The following is a 10,267-nucleotide window of genomic DNA, read 5'->3' on the forward strand; positions in this document are numbered from 1 at the left end:
GAAGTCACAATCTCGAACTTCGAATTAAAAAATGGAATCGTCGATGCTGCCACGCCCCTGTGTCACGCCCGTGATGGGAAGTTCAGATCATTTTACTGACTCCCTTGTTCGATCTCGTTCATCAAAATTAACTAGACCTAGGCTGCGTCCGAAACCGCATACTTCCCTACTATATAGTATGGGAAAAAGAGTAGGCGAGCGAAAAAGCATGTATGAAACCAAAAGAGTTGGCGAGAATTACCTGGGTAAGGTACTAATTATCGTGAGATTCGGACTTAAATGCGTTCGAATATGCCTACTTTCCTACTATATAGTAGGCGAAAACAATACGTGAAGGAAGCAGTACGTTCGAAACATAAGTATTCATAAAAGAGTAGGGGAGAAGTTCCCGGATGGCTTACTGCTTCCGGTCCGATTTTTGAGTGCTCAACCGATGGATACTCTTCTATCCCAGGAGGCCACGCGAGAGCATACGTCATTATCAAACATCACGGAGATAAGCGACGCCGGGGGTTTTCAAATGTGAGTAAACACGGTTCCTTATGTGTTAAACTATATAGAGTAAACGTTTTAACTGTTGAAGGTGTAAAGTAGTTAGACAGTATAGTATAGTTGTGATTTTGCTGTAAAAACATGTTTTGTATAGCTAGCTAACAGGGGAGCTCTAAGCACACGTAAAGTGAATTTACATAACCATATACATCTTAAACACGCTTATTTAAAATGTCTATTTACATCTAAAAGGAAAATATTGTAAGTGACATATTGCAGATGAGCACATCACAACATCTGAGTGATGTATGTGTGGCATTATTATAGGATAACGTTAATTCACTGTTGTCAACACTGTTGACATTAGACAAATGTGCTGTAAATAAATAAACCTATAAAGTAACTAAACATGTTTTTATTCAGACTGGTGTGAGCACTGAGGATGAGGAGCCCAGAGCTGAATCCTGGAAACGGTGCCATGGATGAGACGCTCCATCTCTCCATCTGCCCTTATCGCCTCAGATTGTGAAGCGCAGCAACAAGCTCTGGCACGAAGGCACGGTCACCTCTGGTGAATTCATCAGAGTAAAGCCACAGAATGGGAACCGCTGTGTTGAGATGGCAGTAGATATGGGGTTCAGCGCCTGTAAATACATGCTTGTAGTTTGAATAAAGATTTGTTTCATGTGTTGTTGAATTGTATATGCATTTGTTTATTGTGTGATGGTTACTTTTATTTGTTCTTTTACTCATTTATTCATGTTTCTTATTGTTGTCAGTATATAAAATATAATTATTTAATGTATGCATTAATTCATTATTTGACTGACAATTGAGATGTTCACGTGTATTCATGCATAACTCATATGACAAAACAAAATGACATTTTGCTTGTTTTATTAAATTATATAATTTTTAGTATATAAAAAAGTAATATAGAGTATTGGTCAGCATTTACAATGCAATTCATTCAGAGGTAATATTAATTTTTAAGGAGCGATGCTTACATTTTTCGAGTATAAAGTCAACAGTTTTCTCCAAAGGAGATCTTCGAGCAGCTGCCCGTCTCCTTGTGCAGACATTACAAACGTCGAGGAAAACTGTTCTAGGTTGTGCTGTTGAGTTACTGATGTTATGAAGTGTATATAATTTAAACTTATAAACTTATTACATAAAGATCATGGAAAGATACCATAGTTGTATCTAACAATGAACAATCATAATGACAAAACAGAAAACATAAAGATCATTGGTTTGTGTACATCATAATATGATATTTATACACAGGAAAAAATAACAAGGCTAAATATCTTTAAATAGTTCTTCATAATACATTAAAAATTGTTTTGTTATAAGTCTGAGGGATGAAAAGAGAGGTAAATTCATCAAGAAAAGAGGAAAACTTAAAGGAGAAACTTTTTGGGTATAAAATAAAGAAATTAACAACATATTCAAGAGATGACGATTTTGGGGTTTCTTAAAAAAAATATCGTTATAAGGATAAAACTGGGTCACATTAGCAGGGTTTAAAATATAACAACTTAAAACAACCCTAAATGTATTCACAAAATAAATTGGCAGCTGTTTCTTCAACAATACCACAAAATGAGCAAGTTTCATCAATATCAAGATATTTACAGATAGATGAATTAAACGTGTCGTTCATCTTTTTTTTATTATTATGCAGTAATAACAAAAAAACAAATTAGGACAATAATAAACAATACACAATACAAAGGGTTACATTACATAAACATAAATAACATTAAACTAGCTTAAAAGATTTACACCATTTCAGAGTCTTACATGCAGTGGAGTTTTTAGAGTTCTTCAAAGAACTTGGATACATATCAAAATCTTTCTTAAAAATGAAAAAAGGAGGAGTTTTCTTTGAAAATTTACACTTGTGAATATAAAATTTGGCAAGACAAAGTAGCAAGTTAAGGACAAAATTAAAATGAAAGGGGTCTAATTTCAGAGAGTCACCAAAAAACACAATTTTTTGGCTAATACAGAAGTTTAAAGATAGATCTACCTTTTAACAAAATTTGAGAAGTCAACCCAAAAGATTTTGCAATACACACATTCCCAAAACAAATGAATAATTGTCTCATCAAACGGATGACAGAAGGAGCACAAGGGGGAAATACTATTATTAAATTTAGCAAATTTGTGATTTAATAATCGAAATTGTGAATAATTTTAATAGAGACTTCAACCACTTTATTAGATTAAAATAATTTTTGCTGAAGGAGCCAGAAGTTCTCCCATACTATCATGAAATTTATTATTCCAAAAGATTACACAAGCAGGTAAAGAAATCTGATCTCTGTTAAGAATTGAGCGAATTTTCTTGTTTGACAAGCTGCTGAGAAGACATTGATCAACAAATAGATTAGTGTTGTCAAAAATAGGTGGAGAGCATAAAGGACCTTTAGGGCCAGGTGTGACTAAAGGTTTCACACAATCAGGAATTGCACCAAAAAGCATAAAGTGTTCATAAGAGAGCAAGACACCCCTTTCATCCAAAAGTTGACTCACTAAAAGTATATTTTTATCAAACCAATTAAAAAAAAGAGAGAGATTTATTTTTATATTTAATATTTTGGTTGTTCCAAAAAAAATAGCTATGTGGAGAAAAATTATAATTATATATTAGGGACCAGCATATTAAAGCCTGTTTATGAAAACTAGAAAGAGTTAAAGATATTTTAGAGATGTCATAATTGCAGCGCAACAAAAAATGCAAATCTCCAACTGAACTGAAAATATAATTTGGGATAATATTCCAAAAAGATGTAGGGTTGTCCAAAAAAGATTTTATCCACTTAATCTTGAAAGAATTATTAAGAGTGGAAAAGTCCAATAAGTCAAAACCACCCATTGTCCGATCAGCTATCATAACGCTTTTTTTTTATTAAATGACTTTTAGATTTCCAAACAAAGTTAACTATCATTTTGTCCAGCATTCTACAAGTCTCCACAGAAACATCCAGGGCCCGGTTCCCCAAAACGTTCTTATCGCTAAGTAGTTCTTAACCTATTCCTTAACCTCTCTCTTAACCTTATGGCTCGATTCCCGACACGTTCGTACGGTAAGTATATCTTCTGTAAGTCACACTTTTGTAAGGTTGGTCTGGACCATTCGTAAGCTCTCTCTTAGCGTTGTTTGAGCTCAAGACGCTAGTCGCCGCCACTGTGCAGCAGTCTTTAGAAATCAGCGCAGCCCAGTACAAGTCAAACTATGGTATGTTGACAATGTTGTGTCTCAACAATGATTTTATATATTTTATGGACATTTTAAGACTAATAATAAAATATGTTCGCAATGGATAAAGGCCTATTTATGAAGTTGACTTTATTTGGTATCAGAACTAATATGGTGGTAATTAGCCGAGGCTATTTCGTAATGTCATTAAAGAGTTTAAATTGGCAATAACTTTTGATAGGCTAATTAAAATCTGGCAAACAATTTGGCTCTAAGTGGCTAAGATCTATAAATGGGTAAGCATGGTGGTGTCTAGTAACTGACCAACTATGGCTACGTTTACACATAGCCGGGTATTTAGAGAAACGAATATTTTCCCCCTCTCCGTTTTCAAAAATAACATCGTGCACACACCCGCATAAATACGCCGTCGAGCGCCATCATAACTATGCCAAACCTATGGGCGGCAGTGTAGGGAGAAGGATAAAGCCATGCAGGCCAATCAAAATCCTCAGAATCGACAAGAGAGAACCTAAAACCCCATTTCTCCCAGTTTACACGGCAACACATAACCGGCGTTTTCAGAAATCTCCACTTTGGCCGGAGTTTTTAGAAATAATCGTTTTCTGTGATAAAAACGGCGTTTTCGTGTAAATGAGAGAGCAAAACGCAGAGAAATATCTGCGTTTTCCCATCGTGTAAACGGGGCCTATATCACATTTTTTCAAAACTCTACACACAATTCCCAAAACTTCACACACAAAATGCAAAATGCCTCACATCTCCTTCAAAAATGTCATAAACACATGTAAGAATGAAACATTTGTATCAAATGGCAAACATTTATTTCATAATAGTGCATTTTTGGATATACCTTGTAAACATTGTTTTTCTAAATCTAAAGCTCTTTGGTCATTCTTACACTTATATCTACATTTCAATACAATGTTCGGTGAAAGTAATCTTCTGAGAGGGGTAACAAGTACACTGTAATCACCAATGCAATGTAGAAACAGAAAATATTTATTAGGCCAAACATTACTGTTGAATACAGTAGCATACAACAAAACCATAAACATATGTAAACCAAAAGTATATTCAATACAGTAAAAAACACAATTGAGTGTGGGGGGTCTCTGTGTTGTCATCCATTGTTCAAACAAGTAATCTGACCTTTGACCTATTATAGGCTTATATACAGTAAAGCAGTGATTGGTTAGTGATCAGTAAAGCAATTAGTGTTTGCACATATGAGGAGTGTGTGTGTGTGACCTGGTGAATAAGTGTAGCATTTCGATTGGTTGTGTTTGGAAAAGGAAAGCAAGTAAATTCCTGCTAGATTTTTGTGTTTTAGGTAGAGAATTGTATGTAGTGTTTTGAAAAAGTGTTTTATGCAATTGAAAACTGAGTCAAAGGCTGAGAAATAGCGTATGGTTTTGTAGATTTGGTGTATAGGTTTGCACTTTGAGTGAGAGGTTAGGGGAGCTTATGAGCATCTGGATGTTGATTTTACCATAGCCTATGACCAGCAACCTGAAGTCTTCGGCAGTCAGGTCATCCAGGGCTTATCTGTGTCCTGTGTGAATGCATGTTGGTGACTGACAAAACATTTGTCTGTGTTCCAAAAATAGATACTATTTCTGATAAGGCTTTGATGCAACTCTGAATATCTGATTATTCACAACCAATAAAAGAGTAACATTTTAAATTATTTTTTACATAATATGCAGAGGCTGTGGAGCCACCACCAGCATTCTGACTGTTTGAATTGAGTGTGACCAGAAATGGTTACTGAGTTCTGACTAAAACTAGCCCTGTGTCTAAATTAAGTGTCATAATTCTGTTTGCAAATTTCAATTAAAACACCTTGTCAATGCCATTGTCATTTGTAGTATTATGTTTGATGTTACCTAAATCAATAAAGAAAAAATCCTTCCGATGATTACCTACTTATTCATTTCCAATCCCATAAAGGTGTAACTCTCACAGTAGGCCTATTAGGACATCTTTTTTTGAAGATGGGGAGCATTTTGAAATATAAACTATATTATGCCATCTTTATTTAATTTATCTGGGGTAGCATATTCTGATAGACTAATTATGATTTTTGACGATCAGCCAGTGTCCTGACGGCATGACCAACAGCAAAGTTGCACAGATTTATGGGCAGGGAAACAGACAACGCCTGTGGAACACGCACATGCGCAGAACCCGGTAGTATAAATCGACAGAACACCGAAAAAGGTAATTTGGACAACCTTACTGATAAAAATCTACAAGAAGTACTAGTGGCAACATTTTTTCTTCGTTTGTTGTAAACTGTATAAATTGTTTGCAAAAAGTGGGGTCTCTCTCGATGGTGATTGTCTACTCTAAATGCATGAAATCTCCCGCTGGCCCATCACCTAAAGTGACGTTATATGTCGTATTTTTAATAAATTACCACTTGTGCATTAGTTAACAATGTGCACCCTAGATGCCTATTGCAATCTTATGATATTCATACATTAACTCACGAGATATTATCGACTTTTTCCAGCCTAAAATACATTATTAAATTGTGCAATTGACAAAAAAATGCAACAGTGCCATCATGTGATGACATAACAAAACAGCAAGACAGATTGATTCACTCCACTGAAGAGAACAAAATAGGAAAGATTTTTTTCCTCTTTATTAGTATAACAGTATTAACAATGCAACAATACATAGTCTATGCTTACAACACATAAAAATACAAACTGCAAATAGGAAAGATGAAAAAGAGAAGATTCGATGGTTACTTTATAGAAGGGAGGTTAAAACTATGTAAAAGTGTTTTGCCTCAAGGAGTTCATTGAACAGTGGTCATATTTCTAGATATTTTCACACTTCCTTTTAGTTTGATTTACAAAAGAACCTTTTACAAATTTGGACATAGACATCATACCAACAAAGCTAAAGCCTAGTGTTTTTTTTAATAGTACAAACCTCTCAGCTGACATAACTTACAAATTTAAGGTCATTACAGTATTTCTGAATTGCTAAAACACTACAATCCATTTGCAAAACCAAAGTTGCAAGTGTACAAACCACTTTATTGATTGAATCACACAGTTTGCAGAACTTTAAACACTTCTCATGTGGTTAGACACAACTAGCAAATCGGAATCACTCTTTGTGCAAAACTGTAAACACATTGTCATTCACAAAGCACATGTAGCATTGTGGTGCACTTCAACTCAGAATGCACAACCCAGCCCTCATAAGTGAAACACAAGCAACACACTGTTGTCACACACAGGCACTCAAAATTGAACACATCTGTTTCAAATCAGTAATGGATATATCTGGATATAAAGCCATGTCAAATCCAAATGGCATGTGTGATTTTCACAATGGAGGGCATGAGAGAAGGAGGAAGTGGAAATGGAAGAGGAAGAGGAGGAAGAGGAAGAGACAGAGGATGAAGAGATGGAGGAGGAGGAGGAAGAGATGGAGGAGGAGGAAGAGATGGAGGAGGAGGAAGAGATGGAGGAAGAGGAAGAGACAGAGGAGGAGGAGGAAGAACAAGAGCCATCATTTCCAATGAAATTAGAGAAACAATCATACACCATGTTCTGGTTCATGGGATGAGTATGAGGGAAGCAGGACTACATGTTCAACCAAATATAAGCAGGTTCTCTGTGGCCTCCATTGTCAGGAGGACATTCAGAGAAGAACAGGGAAGTGTACTATCATTTGTGCTCCCTCAAACTTACAGTACAGTATGTGCAGTTGTGGGACATCTCAGTAAATTACTGTAACATATCTAAAAAAATTGGCCCTTTTCTTGCAGTATTACATTCAAACTAATAGTAGTATTACATAAAAATAATAGTTTTTTATGTATTGTACATATTTGGTGACATTTCAATTTACATAAAAATAATAGTATTTTATGTATTGTACATATTTGGTGACATTTCAATGCATTAGGCCTGTCTGTACAATTCTAACAAGAGGTTTTATTTGCTAGAATTGAAAGACTGTAACATGCCGGTGGAAGGAGAGGTATGTTCTCACAACAGCAGGAGACCATTATTGTCAATATGGTCCTTCATTTGAGAGAAATTTGATTCCAAAACATTGCTTGCTATTGATCTGCTGCATATTTTGTTTGTGACTACATTTATATGTGTGCAGGATTGTGCAAGTACTTCATAATAAATATAATTTTTCCCCTGCTCTGCCCTGAGTGCAGTGTTTTGCATTTATCTCTGTAGTGTGTAATGACTGCTGTGCAGTGTTTATGCATTAGCTGGATGTGTGTGTTATCTGAAAACAGTGTTTGGTTTTGGGTAAAGATAACATAGTTCTGAAGCAATTGTTTGATATAGCCAGACAAGTCAAAGGTTTTGACAGTGTAGCTTAAGTTTGGAGATTTGTGTTTAAGGTTTTGAGAAAGCGAGAGAAACATTAAAAAAATGTGTTTTAGCAATTCAGAAATACTGTAATATCTTCGAATAAATATCCATTAGATTACCGTCCTTTTAAATTTCTGTGTAAAATTTAATTTTACAGCAACACTTTTAATGACTAAAAGGCTGGAGCATTTAGGCCTGTACTCCTGTATAATCTCTGGTTCCACACTCCAGTCCAGTTGGTGGCGCTAATGCACCTCTCAGCTAGTTAGCCAACTGCCAATAAAAAAGAAGAAGAAGTCGAAGTTTGAAGTTTGAAAAAAAAAAAATTAAGCCTGACGGTAGTGGTGGGCAGATCGAGGCTTGAAACCATAGACATCATATAGAATGTCTATGCTTGAAACCCATGCTTGAAACCATAGACAGTAAAAGAAATGGACAGAGCCATCTCATTGGAAGTCAGTTGAGACAGTTGAAGCCCATTTTTAGCGATTTTTGAGCACTTCCGTTCCTGACGCGCAGACTCAAACCGACTCAAACTAAGCTTGATGACGTGAGCAACCTGTCTGACAGACGTTAATCTTCTAGTAGCTGTGCCAAGAGGAATCTGAATCATTCCCTTCCGAAACTTGCAGAGCCGGAGATCGTGAGTATTAGCTGTCCATGAGCTCGCAGCAGGAGCAACTTTACAACTCTCTATGGGCTTCTCCCTTGACTTTATGCCTCGACGTCCCCCCGATTGCGCGCGAGTTTCTACTTCTGTCTATACGGTAATTTCTGTACAGCGCGACAGAGAGTCGAGTGGTTATGACGCAATCGTTAGCCTATTTTTACTAAATCTGTTTCTACGGGGCCATAACGTAACATAGAAGGGAATGGAGCCTTTTATACATTGTCGTGTTTCTTTAGAAATAAATAATGGACAAATGGAGTCTTTAAACGCCTCAGATGTAAAGTTATTCGCTGTCAAAGTGACGCCAAAATGAATGGGAGTCAATGGAAATGCTACGGCAAGTGAAGTTCTGCTACAAGATGGCGGCACCCGGCCGACTTCAACTTCCGGTCGATGGATTACCCCCTTGCTTGAAACAGTTGAAGCAAATGTGCCATATTGTTTCGAGGCTTCGAATCAATCCGACACCCGTCTCCACGGCGACACCTAGTGGTCACTTGCAGGTGTTGATCTGAAACAACCTTTACAATGAGCCATAAAAAAATGTGTTTTTTTTTTTTTTATTATTGTATTTTTCTAATATGTGAAGCTTGTAACCTGTAGGCTCTTCACATTGCATAATGTTATTTTGTTCATGCAAAATGAATATTAATAAAAGAAATCAAGCCACAATGTCTCACTTTCTTATAGATTTTTATTCTAAAATATTAATTTCTCTGCTGTCGAAAGACTCAGCCTACTTCTTTTTTTTACAGATAATTTCTCCAGCCTTTGAAAAAATGCTCTCACAAGGAACACTTGTTGCTGGCATGCAAATATATATTTTTAGCAAGGACATACAAATGAGGAAAGATTACTGCTCTCTCTTTCCAGTAAGTTAGGGGATCATGAGTTCTGGGCAAAAACGCATCGTTGAGGTATTTTTTCACTTCTACTGTGGCATCAGCTGTAGCATTGTGTATCATCTGGGTTTCACGGATACGATTATGAAAATGTACCCATAAACTGTAATGTGTTTCAACTGGTGTTGATGATGATGATGATGATGATGGGCCTGATGTTGACATTTGTGGCTCTGAATGAAAATGAAAACAGCAATTAGTAACAAATCCTAAACTGACGGCACAAATATATTGGAAAAATAGTAGCCTACTGTGAAAGTAGCCTACTGGTTCATTATTTGGAAACCTTCCTAAACAAAGTTATGTTATGAATATGTATGCTCAGTGTGCAGAGAAAGATAAAGTGGATTGTAGAACTACTACAATTAGAAAAAAACAAAATTATATCTTGGCTGTAGATTGGGTACTCATATGTAGACCTATAAAATGTATATTCACAAAATATATTATATTGACAACATATATTATATTCACAGTAAAGCTGTTTTAACTTGATTGGCAGTTGTGATTGGGACGTGAGGTAGGGCTTGGCCTATGGACTTTCTAAACAGTGTCCCAACAGTTTGTTATTATATTTCAATTATAATTAGCCTATATTTCAAACAATGCA

The sequence above is a fragment of the Rhinichthys klamathensis genome, unplaced genomic scaffold, assembly GCF_029890125.1.
Source record: "Rhinichthys klamathensis goyatoka isolate OS25496 unplaced genomic scaffold, OSU_Roscu_1.1 h1tg000067l_1, whole genome shotgun sequence".
NCBI lineage: Eukaryota > Metazoa > Chordata > Actinopteri > Cypriniformes > Leuciscidae > Rhinichthys > Rhinichthys klamathensis.